Source organism: Microtus pennsylvanicus, chromosome 7, assembly GCF_037038515.1.
Source record: "Microtus pennsylvanicus isolate mMicPen1 chromosome 7, mMicPen1.hap1, whole genome shotgun sequence".
NCBI classification, from domain to species: domain Eukaryota; kingdom Metazoa; phylum Chordata; class Mammalia; order Rodentia; family Cricetidae; genus Microtus; species Microtus pennsylvanicus.
The window spans coordinates 107,878,161-107,892,187 of NC_134585.1; the positions used below are offsets into that span (position 1 = coordinate 107,878,161).

The 14,027-nt window shown below is 44.6% G+C and overlaps 1 long non-coding RNA gene across 1 annotated transcript; it reads left to right on the forward strand.

Moving 5' to 3' along the window:
* The first annotated feature begins 9,249 nt into the window (after positions 1–9,249).
* Positions 9,250–14,027, forward strand: LOC142855062 (uncharacterized). Its single transcript, XR_012911402.1, has 3 exons — positions 9,250–9,330; positions 11,092–12,448; positions 13,140–14,027. It is a non-coding gene; the product is annotated as an uncharacterized LOC142855062 (long non-coding RNA).

A 14,027-nucleotide genomic window follows, 5' to 3' on the forward strand; every position in this document is an offset into this window, starting at 1 on the left:
GTTTAATGGAGTGGGTCCTGGAGAACCCTCCCTCTTCTGTCGCTCTGCATTAGCTTCTTTAAGACAAATGTGATTTACTTCTCTCTCTGTCCAGCCCTTGACTCCTCTGGACAGAAATAACCTGAAACAAAACTGCTCCACTGCCAGAGCAAAATATGGGTTTGGTGTTTCTCCAGAAAGCACTTGTCTCAGCGTGGTTTGTCTACTGCTGGCCTGTCTAGTCCGATTTTTCCATCAGCACAGAGACTGCTCAGAACTTGCAAGGGGGCCTTGAGGGTCATCCCATAGAAACTGCAACACAAATATCTTAGCCCACTCGTAGAGCCAAAGGCTGTGGTGGTGTCATCGTGAGATGTGATATAGAGCTGTACCAGGACTTAGAGGCCCAGGTTTCATCTGTCCCAACCACTGCACACTTTGGGTTGGGATGGCTTCTCTTCTGAGCCCTTAGTTATCTCTAAATGAAGGGTTTAGCTGGGGAGTGGTGGTGCCCACCTTTAATCCCAACACTTGGGAGGCAGAGGCAGGTAGATCTCTTTGAGTTCAAGGTCAGCATAGTCTACAGAGTGAATTCCAAGGACAGCCAGAGATTCACAGGGAAACCCTGTCTCAAAAACAAAGCAACACAATAGAAGGGTTTAGAGTATACAATACCCAGGGTCTGTTTGGTTCTGGAGTCCCTCTACTCGTCTCGAAATAGTATAATGTGTAGAACTTGTGTGTAGTCTGTGGTCTAGAGAACAAAGCCTGGGCTTGCATCCTGGTTCCATCTAGACATCTGGGTGAGCAAGCTCCTCAACCTCTGCAACCTCAATCTCCTTATCTCTGTTATTGCATACCACACGACTAGGTGATTAAACGGTTAATTCCCCAAACATATAGAAGAGTGCACAACATATTGCGCTTTATCAACTTTTTGCTGAATTAATTGAATAAATACATAGCACAATTAAGTGAGGTGAGAGTGGCCTCCTCTCTCTTGGAGGCTCACAGACCGGGGTCACAGTTGTTTCTTCCTCTCCGAGGAAGGTTGAGATTGTACTAGGCAAGTTCAAGTTGAACCGTGATTGCACAGCCAACCATTCAACCACTCTGGTGGCTTTCAGAGCGCATGCTTGCTATACAATGTTATTGTGCTGTTAAGTTGTCATGGGTTTGACACAACTTCGAGTCACACGTGAAGAAGGAACCTCTCCTGGGAGTTGCCTCTATCCGATTGGCCTATGAACATATCTGTGGGAGCATTTTCCTTATTTATGGTAGATATGGGAGGACCTCGTCCACTGTGTGCGACACTACTGCTGGGCAGGTGTACAAGGATGCAGGCTAAGCAAGCTAGGAGAGCAAGCCAGTAAGCAGCATTCCTCAGGGGCTCTGCTTTAGTTTCTAGCTCCAGGTTCCAGCCTTGAGTTTCTACCTTGGGTTCCCTCAACGATGGGCTGTGATTGAGAAGTGTAAGACAATTAGATGCTTTCCTTCCCAAGTTACTTTTGGTCAGTGTTTCATTACAACAACAGACAGCAACTAAAGCCAAATATACTTTTCTCTTAACACTGTGAGCCTGGCTATTATCGTCTCTCACTCACAGGTAAAGGCCAGAGTCACAGAGAGAAATGGGTGTGGACTTCGCCTTGTCTTGTCTGCCTCTGTAGTACAAAAATGGGACACAGAGCTTCCACTCATTGGAAGTCCCATGCTTACGGCCACAGAAGAGAGCAATTTAAGCTGAAGTCAGAAAGGACCGACCATGAACCAGGCCTGGGGATGTGTGTGTTTAACTGATTTTATTGTCAATATTTAAAATAAGTCTAAAGATTATCATGCTTTGAAAACCTTGTTTTCTTACTGCTGAACATTTAAGCTGTTTTCAATTTTAAGAATCATTATGCACCTATTAAACTAGTAAAATGATTATTTCATTACTTTAGAAGCAGTTACAGGTACATATTGTTGAGTACTCCAAAAATTGATCCAGTCTTTCAAGAGAATAATATAGTAATATTTAAGCATTATCAAATTATTTCTAACCCCTGACCTGATAATTTCACTTCTGAGAATAAACTCAGAAGGAAAACAAAAAGCTTAAAAAGAAAAGAATTTGTACTTAGTTACAAATGCTATTTATAAAAGCTGGAAGCCACCCAAATGCCCAGACATTGGAGTTTGGCTTGAAGCTCATAGTGTATTTACATTTTAGAATATGATGTCATTATTAAAAATAAAAGATATATAAACCATGTGAAGGTATGGACAAGTGTGTATGTACAAAATAATAAGTAGAAAGGGGCTAGGTCTTATGCATTTCTGATGACAACTACATAAAACATAGGCCTATATTTGTTCAATGAATTGACAAAGATGAGATATAAATTGGTGATTTCAATGTTCATCAAAGAATCCTAATCAACGATTATAGTAAATGAACAGGTTCCACCACATCATTGCAGGGCCCAGTGCAAAATGAAAATCCCAAGAACCTTGATCTAATTTTGACAATTTCAGGATGGCAATGGCAGACCTTTAAGCCATGTGGGGACCAGTGTGATTGCTCTGGAAGCCCATGAAGGAAGCCTTGCTTGGAGCAGCCAAACCCATTTGCTCATCTGTGAGAAAACTAAGGTTATAACTTTTGGCTCTGCTTAGAAACCTCAGAGGTACAGAAGAATTTTCCATGTGGAGGTGCTGTGGTCTGACCCAGAGACCCAGGTGAAGCACTTAAGAGGCTTCAGTTAAGCCGGGTGGTGGTGGCGCACGCCTTTAATCCCAGCACTCGGGAGGCAGAGGCAGGCGGATCTCTGTGAGTTCGAGACCAGCCTGGTCTACAAGAGCTAGTTCCAGGACAGGCTCCAAAACCACAGAGAAACTCTGTCTCGAAAAACCAAAAAAAAAAAAAAGAAAAAAAAAAAAAAAAAAGAAACCTCAGAGGCACCACCATTCTGAGGTTCTATCTCTGAGCTTAGAATTAGTTATGAGGTCACTGACATTGCGAGATTGTGATGTTGGGTGACTGTGGCCACAAAAGGTGGGCCATTTGTCTCTAGGCCTTGCTTGCATCTCTCACTGCACTTCACCCAATTCTTCTATCCGTTAAGTATTTATTCATTAGTTGCTGTGTACTAGCTGTATTCAGTGATAGGGACACAGCAGGCAGAAGGCTATAAACAAACAAAGGGCTGTAACGGCTTTAGGATAGACAGCTTTTCTATAGACAGCATCGAAGAGCAGTGGCAGTGGGGACAGGGCCTGTCTGAAGGTGCTGACTGGCACTTGTCTATAGAGGAGATGCTCTGATGAAGATGAAGGGTGTCTGGGCAGAAGAGACAGCATGTTTCAGATAGCTCAAGTGAGGACAGCGTGTGGGGATCTGCAAGTCACAGCTTTTTGGATCTGTTTAGTTTACAAGGGGCTGAGTCAACTAAAGTCCCAGAGTCTTTGCCTGGAGAGACGTTCCCAATCCAGGCATTTCCCATCTTACGTTTATTTAGCGGATCTTGTTACTCTTCAGCATACTGTTTAAGCCTAAGGGTTTTTAGAAGTGGACACTGACATCTCTTTTGGCTTCATGCCGTCTCAGCTTTGATCAGCATGCCATCCATTTCCTCATCCAAATGGTCACTGAGATTGCTGACCGGGGCGAGAAGGACATTGGCACCATGCAGCCTTCATGACCCCTGATGCCTGGAGACTTCTTGAAGCTGTCTACAGGACTTTGTGAGGGGCTCTACTGAGTGTCTTCCTGACATCAGATGTGCCGATTGGTCACACAAGAATCTTGCTGGCTCTGTGATAGAGTTTTCAGTGCTTTTGCTTTGTTTCTAGCTTCTTAATATATAATACATAATAAAAATATCACAGCTGATGAGAGGAAGTGAGGATTGTCAGTAGTAAGATTAGAACAGCCAATATCCCTTTCCCTAGCTTCTATAATACATACTCTGTTCTGACCACACAGCAGACCAGACTCTGAATCTCAGTGCTACAGAACTTCCTCAGCACGGGAAGCCCTGGGTTCCCTAGGACTCCATCACAAGCTTGGCCAGTGACCTCCTCCTACGGAGCTCAGGTAAATGTCTAGGAAAAACCAGCACCAGATGATGCCTATGGTACCATTCCCCTCCTAGGACCTTTGCATATTGTTCATCACCCACCTTCAGAGACTATGTTTGCTACTCACTTTTAAATATTAACTGTCCTTTCTCCCTTGTTTATATAAAAGCAGTCGATTATAAAAGAAAATGTTCAATTGAAAAAAAATTACCCAATTCATAATAATCTCGAAAGGACCATTATTAAAAGTCTGAGGTAACCAACTGAGGGGATCTTCTATCTGTGCAGATGTTCATAAAGAAGAGGTACATGAAATTGAGACATAGGAAAATGATTTTATCAAGATGAATTCCATCCTGCCATATTTAGTATTTTTACTAAAATATATTAAATTTAATTAACCAGAATTTTAAATAATACAGTAAGAAACTCAAGGAATGACAGAACTTCTGAATATCAGATAGATTTTTTTTTTTTTTGGCTTTTTGAGACAGGGTTTCTCTGTAGCTTTGGAGCTTGTTCTGGAACTCACTCTGTAGACCAGGCTGACTCGAACTCACAGAGATCGGCCTACCTCTGCCTCCCCAGTGCTGGGATTAAAGTCGTGCGCTGCAATCACCTGACTCAGATATATATTTTTTAAAAAACAAGAAATATTGATTTCTAAAATAACCTGCAAAATTAAGAAAAAAGTATAAATATTAAGAAAGTAGAATAACATTTCAGGCAAGATTTTAATTTCAGACACTTGTTATGAGAAATAAAGAAATTAGCTTGTTGTTCTTTCCCCTTCCACATCACAAGAATTCATTCAATGCGTTACTTTGATGTCCCCCAACTTAATAACACGCTTCTTCTGTTCTCTGGTTACAGTTTCTAATTGTTTAATCCACGGCTGTGGACAACTGGTTTGTCTGTGAGGCCCAGTGGCAGTAAATCAAAGCCTGTGGTGTTTCTGATGGTCTGAATATGCAAAGTTATGGTGACCCAAAGTGACCTCCCCAGCTATTCCAGTGCCCCCCTCTGTCTTTTCACACCTCTTAGTTTTTAAGCAAAGGCAATGACCCTGTCTTCAAAATGTAACAAATCCAGGCCTCTTCACCTTTCTTCCCCTGGTTCTGTCCCAGCTCAAGCCTTCACATTTGTTTCCCCACAGTTTTCACTGTATCTGTTTCTACTAAACATTGCTATTTTAATAGAGCATGGTTTGGGGGTGCTGTGTGATAATTTCATATGTGCACACGTGTGAGAACACTACATCAGGGTGGTTAGTGTTTTCATCTCCATGAGTGTACATGGAACGGTGTGGAACTAAGAGGAAGCAATTGCATGAGGAAATAACCTACAGAATGGGAGAAAAATTCTAATAACCACTCATTTGATAAAGAGTGAATGTCTGGAATATGTAAAAGATTGAAAACAGTCAACAACAAAGAAACCCAATAAAACCTCATACCTTCTAGCTAATTTCTTGCTTCTATTCTGCCCTCTCTTATCCCATCTTACAAAAACACCCAGTTTTTCTTTTAACAGAAGCCTCTCATGGTTTCCATCACAATTAGAATAAATACTTTTTTCATAAGACCTTACGTTATCCTGCCCAGGCGACCCCTCTGACATCATTTCTGCCAACCACCAGTCACTTGCCCGCTGTGTCGTAACCATGTCTTGTTGACCCTTGAAACAGCAGGTGTCAATCCCAACTTAGCATTGTTTTCTTATTCCTTAATTTTCAGAACACTCTATCCCCCAGATGTCCTTATCATTTCCTCTTTATCTCTTTCAGACATGGATGGGAAAGTGTCCTCATCCAGGAGACTTTCTAACGGCCTCTATCGTTCAAACTAAAACCCGTGCTAAAACCGTCTCTGAGCGTGTGGGTGAACGCACGAAACCACTCGGATTGCAAAGACTGGGTCTTCCTGCTGCTCTTTCCTCCGTCCCTCGTCCCGTGAAGACGCTTTCTGGATCAAGAACTTCCTCTAGGTCCATCATTTCACCCCAAGCAACTCACATCCAACATGGGCAAGCAGTTAACAACTCAACCAAGAAATTGACATTTTCCATATTATGTATACCTTTTTTTTTAATATTCTGTGGTTCTTTGCCCTTAAAGTTCAATACTTTCAGTAGAAGGTTTAGCTAGTTGTTGCTCTTCATATATTCTTACTTCCTTAAATGCTATTTACCTTGGCTGCTGTTGTTTTTTAATACACAGGCTTTTCAGGAAAGTTTTGTTTTACTGTCTTCTAAATTTCTTTATCAGTTTTACCTATCCTCTCTATAAATGGCAATGATATTTATTTTGTCTTTGAATATTTGTGTTATATTATTATTATTATTTGTTTTTTTGAGATAGGGCTTCTCTGTGTAACAGCCCTGGTTATCCTGGAACTTGTTTTGTAGACCAGGCTGACCTTGAACTCAGAGATCTGCCTGCCTCTGCCTTTGGAGTGCTTGGATTAAAGGTGTGAGCCACTACTGTCTGGCCTATACAATTATTTCGTAGCCTTTATTTTCCTCTCATATTTTATAATTCCCTTTATCCTGTCTGTCATATGTTGAGAACATTTGTATAAGTTATTTGGTTTATATAAATTTTATTACTTATTTTTAGTCAATTTATATTTTCAATATTTAAAAATTAAAATAGATTACTAGTATATATTACTTTTATAAGACAAAACATTGTCAGGTGTATATCCAACACATTTTGATCCTTTTTGCTCTCTCCTCCCTCTATATAAACCCCCTTCACTTTCATGCCCCTCGCCCAGTCTAGATTTTGCAGGTAAGAAAATAATGCAGCCTTTGCCTTTTGGAGCTGGCTCATTTCGCTTCCTAGACCATCTCCACTTTGATTGTTTCAGTTCTCTTATCTTTTCACTTCTTGTAATGGATTCTGACAAATTAGTCCATCACCCTGAATCATTCCCTCTGATCTCCCCTGGATAGCCAGTTCTCAGGGCTCCCACCTCTACCCTCTGGAAAAGACTATCCCCAGAGTTTGCCCTTTTCTAGAAAAAATAGGTGAAGAGATATGTTATATAGGCTTTGGGGTCTGACTTCTTTTGCTTAGCAACATGCACTTGAGATTCATTGACGTCACTGTGTGAATAGAGTTCCTTTCATTTTATTGCTGAACACACCAGCTTGCTTATTCAGGAATGCGAGTTATTCCCAGGTCTCGGAGATTGCAAACAAAGCGCCCATCGTTATCCACCCAGTGGTCTGTGTGAGCATTTACATTTTCATTTCTCTTGGGGAGACATCTAGGAGTGGGATTACTAGGTTATCTGTATGCTCGACTTTGTAGGGAACGATTATTTCCCGAGTGGTAGCACAGTCTGCAGCCAGTCACATGTGAGCGGCAGTTGTTCCACAGCTGCGGCCACGCTTGCAATAGCCAGGGCATTTTTCACCATTCTGATAGGTGTGTGGTGGTAGTTTGTATTTATGTTTTGTTGTTGTTTTTTCGAGATAGGGTTTCTCTATGTAACAGCGCTGGCTGTCCTGGAACTTGCTCTGTAAACCAGTCTGGTCTTGAACTCACAGAGATCCACCTGCCTCTCTCTCCCAAATGCTGGGATTAAAGGCGTGTGCCACCTGGCTCATATATAGTTCTAATGAGCATCTTTCCTAAGGTAATTGAACACCTTTTCATGGGCTTCTTTTCCATTCACATCTCTGTGTGTGTGTGTGTGTGTGTGTTTAATGTCTGTTTGAATGCTTTTCTCATTTTTAGAGGATGCTGTTTGTGTTCTTATTATCAAGTTTTGAGATTTATTAAAAAGTGCAAACTAGATATAAGGTTTTTTTTTTGTGCTAGAAATGTCATTTGCAAGGGTTTCTACCAGTGTGTCTTTTTAGTCTTAATCATCTCTTCCACTGAGCAAAAAGTTTTCATTTTGGTAGAGTTGGCCTGTGCTTTTAGCCAACGGAGTGGACGCCTGGGTGATCTTTCTAATCCATTTCCTTTCAGATGCTTCATGGTTTTGTTTGACCATCAGGGTTGGGATTCACCTGGAGTTCATTTTCACATATGGTGTGAGGGTTCATGACCACTGATGGCTTGCTGTGTGTGGGTGGTGATGATGCAGAACTCTTCCTGCAGTCTGAGGCAGGAGAAGAAGGTAGATATCTCTGGTTGAACAGCCTAAGGATGAGAGCAGGCGTTGGACTGGACATGTGGAAATGGGACGAGGTCTCTCGAAGGAAGGCAAGGGCTTGCACAGGTTTTAGGCAGAGGGCACGGAGAAATTGTTATCCAGAAAAACAGCTGTGGAGGGTTTGAGGTCTGCTGGGAGGAGGACTGTCTATTACTGGCTGAAAATTTAATAATAATAACAAAAGTGATAATAGCTGGCTTTTACTGAGCAGTAATCCACACCAGGCAATTTAAATCCAGACACTTTTCAAGTTTTATAGCTATCTGGCAAGGGGAGGCAGGCAGTACCATCCTTTTCATACAGGTGAGAGAACCAAAGTTCAGAAAGGCAAAGTTAACGACTCAAGGCCGTAGAGGGAAAGCTCAAATCCAAACCAGGCAGAACCCTGAAGCCGGGGCTCTGTCCACTCCAACAAACTGTCTTCCACTACTCAAGGATGTACAAGAGGCAAGGAGGGAGAAAGGTAGACTTCCATGAGGCTCAAAGAACCCATGGACTTATGAAATAGTGTCTATAACTTCTTCTGCATAGTCAAAGTAAAAACTAAGGTTTGGATGATTGACTCCAGTGGTCACTAAGGAGAGTCTCCTTAGCTTAGCCCTGATGGAGCCATCTGTGTCTGCTGTTTTGGATGTTTTCTTCAAGGGCAGACTTGGCATTATTAGACCAATCCCACCCTGAGAAACGGTCTGGCCAACTCGGTGACCAAAGACCAAGTTTGTGCCTGCCAGGTGGTTGCCTACATTTCTCCTTGGCATCTCAGGCAGGTCACAGCCAGCAGAAAAAGCAGTCCTTTGTTAACTGTTTGCCTCTCTGAAGGCTGCCCAGGGCCATGTCAGGGGACAGGAACCGTCCCCAGAGACTGTGGCCTGGAGCCTGAGGAGAGGGAGTTTTGACAAAGGACAGCAGTTCTCAACCATTCTGCTGCTCTCTGCGTAAAGATTTTCCTCCCTCTGCCAAATATGGGGCCTCTCTGGCCTGGGTCACCGAGCTATTATTAGAAGGCGGGCAGTGTGCCAGTGTTCCAGGCGGGCACCGCCATTCTTGCTCTGTAAATAAATGCACTGCAGGCATGGCCTACACCCCCGAGACCTGCAGCCCAGCACGCCTCCAGGTAGGGCTCCCAGAGTAGAGGGGCAGAGTCACAAGAGCTGGAGACGGAATGTGGAGGGCACTGTGGTCACCTCTGGGTCGTACTTTGTTAAACCTTGCTGAAAGCAGCGAACCAAGGAGTCTCAGATGCGTCCTTGTCGTCTGACCTAAGGTTCGGAGTGTGAGGATCCAGGTGACAGGGTCTGTGCCTGGGCAGCTTGTTCTGACTGAAAAAACAAAACAAAACAAAACAAAACTGACTTGAATAACCCAGTATCTAACCTTCAACTTAGATACTGGAGCCAGCTCTAAGACAGGAGGTCCTTTCTAGGCCCAGAGAGACAGAAGCCGAGGGACAGGAGTGGGCAGGAGAGGAGAGACCAAACCTGTTAACTGAGTCTGTAAGTTCATTAGAGTCTGGACACATGTAACTATCACCTCAAAACCCAGCATCCTGGACACAAGGGCTGCGGTGTTGTTGTGATAGTCAGTCTGCGCTCCCCCTACCTATGAGATACTCTGAGCCTCAGTTTCAGCTGCTGTCAGGTTTCAAGGTTACCGAGAGGAGAGATTGACGTGCACAGCATAGTGCCTGGCACACCCAGAGTGCTTCATCATCACACCCGCAAACATCTTCATTATCGTCAGCTGATACTTTCACAAGCGCGTCTGGAGTGCAAATACCTTGATTTGAGGTCACTTCTGATCTTTAAGTATTATGTGACCCTGGTAAATGTACTTGACCATCATGAGCCTAACTCACAAACCAGGCTAGTAATAATTAATAACAATGACGATAATGATGATTTCAGGAAAAAAAGGAGAGCCAAATGACTGAGTTCTTACCATCCAAGCATAGAGTAGGCTCCAGGTCCTAATGAGAAAACTTTCTCCATGCTTAGGAGGATCACTTAAGGGTTTCTCCTACAGAATAGTGTATTCTTGCATGGCCAGAGGTTAGTTCATAGGATTTATTATCCTAGGAGATGGTGTGGTTTAGAGCCTCAGTTAGGAGTATTTCAGAGTTGAGAAAAGAAACCCAACCCAAGCCAGCTTGGGGAAACAAGGAAGCTCAGGGGGGTGGAGCTGGTGCAGCTGGATGTGGATGGTGCTGGCATTGGTGCACTGTCTCTGCATCTCTCTCTCTCTCTCTCTCTCTCTCTCTCTCTCTCTCTCTCTCTCTCTCTCTCTCCCCCTTCCATTATGCTGATGTCTCTTGCAGACACTTTCCCTGGGGCTGCAAAGGCAGCTGCTGTTGGCACTGGGCTTGCAACATCCCACAGCTCCCACAGCTTGCTACAGAGCAAAGAACAACACTTTCTCTCCCAGGAGGCTAGCTCACACATCTGACTCCCTTCAAACAATTGTTTGTGTCACGCGACCACATCTGAACTAAAGGATAGAGTGGATCTAGGTCCCAAACGCAGCCCTATGGCAGGACCCTTAAGGCCCTTTGATTGACAGCCCCAGTGCACTCTGTAGTGAGGGACTATTCCCATAAAGCAACAACCGTGTGCAGTTACCAGAAGGGAGAAGGTTCGCTGGACAGGCAAATGCAATTGCTGTCGGCTAGAGTTAAAAATATGCTCTAGGTAAATCCCTGGATGATCTAATGCATCATCTTAATGGGCTATACAGGGGCGTGGGGAAGGCTTAGAAGATTTCACTGTATGTTCACTCCATGCCTTGGCAGGATTTATGGACTTGGTTTCCTTTGTATTGTTTTGTGTCTTGTGTATGGCCTGAACCCTAATGGTTCCCTCAGCTACTTTCACCCTTGCAGCCTCACTTCTGCCTCAAAGCTACCCCAACTTGCCCTCTGGAGCTGGGATATTCAGCACACTTGAGGGTCTGAGACTGAAAACCACACCCTGCTAAAGTGAGTGCTGGTGCTGTATAGAATGACATATGGACCGTAACTGAAAAGAACTTGGGACTTGAGATCAGAAGCCAAGGCTGTCTGCCAGCCCAGCTACCTCACAGCTGCCTGACTTTGGACATACCACTGCCCTTGGCGTCCCCTTTGCCAAAGGAGGGGCTAGGCTAGATGGTCTCTGACGTCTCTTCCAGCGCTGACATTCTGGGAATCTGTGAATGTTATTAAATTCATGAATCGGCTTCTTTGCCTGGAACAAGTCAGCTTAAAATACATGCAAATTGCACTAAGTATAGCTGTTCCCTTGCTGAGGAGGCAGCCTGGCATATTTACATAGTTTGAAATTGGCTGCTGCATGCACAGGGTGGGGGTGCAGTAACTGGCTCCCAGGCTGGGCTAGCAGCAGCAGCCGCCTTAGCCCAAGTAGGGTCCTTGATCTGAGCCTGGCGTTTGGGTACTCACCGCTAGCAGAGAGAAGGGGAGAGTTGCTCTGTCCAGAAGGACACCCTGGGATCCATTCTCGGCGTTCACAACCTGTTATCTTCTTTAAATCTCAGTGCAGCTCTCCATGGCAAGGCAAACTAATCCACTTTGCCAGTGAGACAGCCCAAGTCTGCAGCCAGCCAAGGACCGCATTGCTGGTCCATCTAGAGTTTGGAACGTAGGTCTGCCTGACTTCCAAACCCCTGTTTCCTCTCCACACACCCAAGCTCAGGCAGACACACGGCTCTCCTACCAGACTCTTGTTGGCCACTGTTGGAAGTCGGTCGATAGTCACTCAGCAAACACTCAACGAGTGAGTGCCTCTTGTGTGCTGGGCTCCATTCTAGAGACGCTACAGGCATCAAGACAGGTCCTCTTGGAGCTTATATTCTGGTGGGAGAGGCAGAAAATAAACAGGCGAATAAATACGTGAAGCAGATTGTGGGTTGTGATGAATGTTCAGAAGAAAATAAACAGAGTGCAGATGCCAAGAACACGGAGTCCTGCTTATATGGAAGAGCTGTTTAGGAAAGACCTGCCTGCAATGGTGGCATCTAAGCTGAGAGCAGAAGGTTGTCAGCGATGAGCGTTCCATCAACAGCTCTCTCTGCTCAGCGCCTCTTAGCTGTGCCGCCTTCAGTGACTCACTCCGTAGTGCAGTCCCTTCGTCTGTGGAATGGAGTTGTATCCAGCTTTGTACCCAAGCCTCTTATACAGAGTGACAGACATGTTCAAGATGTCCGCTCTCTGCTATTGTACTTTAAGACCCGGCCTGGATCAGGTAGGTTCTTGCATTACTTATAGCAATGTATCTACTTGATCGATTACTCCGTTTATGGTCAACTCCAAAGATTCTCAAGCCTGGTAGGGAAGCCTCAAGGACCTGGTGAGGAGTCATAGCCCAGGATTCCCTGTGAGCTCTGCTTTTTGCAGTTCAGGGAACATACAGGATCTCAGGGACTTCCATCAGCAGGTCACGTCTGGCTCCCAGGATGGCTGTGACCCGTTAGGACATGACAATGCTTTGGATCCCTCTGCTTACCTCTGTCTCTCCATCCATTAGCATATGTTATATTGACATAGTTCTTTGTGTCTTTGGCCCCACTCCCATCATCTGCAGAAGGGAATAATGGTTCACACCTCTCTGTTAGTGCAAGGCTCAGGCTATATAGAGAATGCAGAATCCCGTTGGGGGGGCTGGAAAGCAAGATTGCAAGGTTCTTTTTGGTCCTTAGTCTTACCCCTCCCAGCTGGCAGAGGTAGGGCTGGCTGGGACTTTTCTGACAGTCAGTAGGGGAACACTGGGGATCAGAGGGTAGACATATCATCCGTGGGCTGTTACTGGGTCTCCTAAGGGAAAGGAAGGGGCTCAGTCTCACGAGCTGCTGAGTGGAGTCAAATGATGATGCTAAAGTCAGTGTCTGGGAGCACTAATCCAGAGGAAACTGAACTTGGGTTTGTACTTTTTCTAGTCTCTGCAGATCTGGAAGGAACAGAGGAAGAGCAGCGCAGGTTCCGGCTGTTATGTCGTGACTCTTGGCATTAGTGCTACAGAGGTAGGATGGCCCAGTTTCACAGAGGGAAGGAACCGGCTCAGCCTCAGCCTCACTAAGCTCGCAAATGAACCTGAATCTACATCTGATCTGGAAATATTGCAGCCTTACCAGCTTTTCAGAGAAATCTCTGTGGATCGGTGCAGCTTGGTCTTGTCATTCTTCAAGAGAAGGAACAGAGGCCCACAAGGTAGAACTCACCTTATGGTCAGACTTCAGCCCCTATCACAGGGGAGTGATGGTGTCCTAGGGAGAGTTTGTACTGTTATATTAAAACACACGTCTAGGGAACTGGAGAGATGGCCCAAGGATTAAGAGTACTGTCTGCTCTTCCAGAGGACTTGCGTTTGATTTCCAACGTCCACACGATGGTTCACAAGTGTGTGTAAATCCAGTTACAGGAACATCAGAAGGTCTCTTCTACTCTCTTCAGGCACTGCATGAATGTGGTACACAGGCATACAGACAGACAAAACACCATGTACATAATAAATAAATTAAGTAAGCAAACAAATAAAACTGCTATGACTAAAACCAGCTTGCGTGAAGAAAAGGTCTATTGCACTTCACAGAATACAGCTCAGCACCGAGGGCAGTGAAGGCAGGAACTCAGAGCCGGAACCTGGGCTTAGGAACTGAACCACAAGCCATGGAAGGCCATGCTTACTGGCTTGCTCTCTATGGCTTGCTCAGTTGGCTTTCTTACAGCACCCAGCACCACCAGACCACGGATGACACTACCTGAAGTGAGCTTGGCCTTACGGGATGAGCCACAGATAAGGTACTGTAGGTTTACTGATAGGTAGA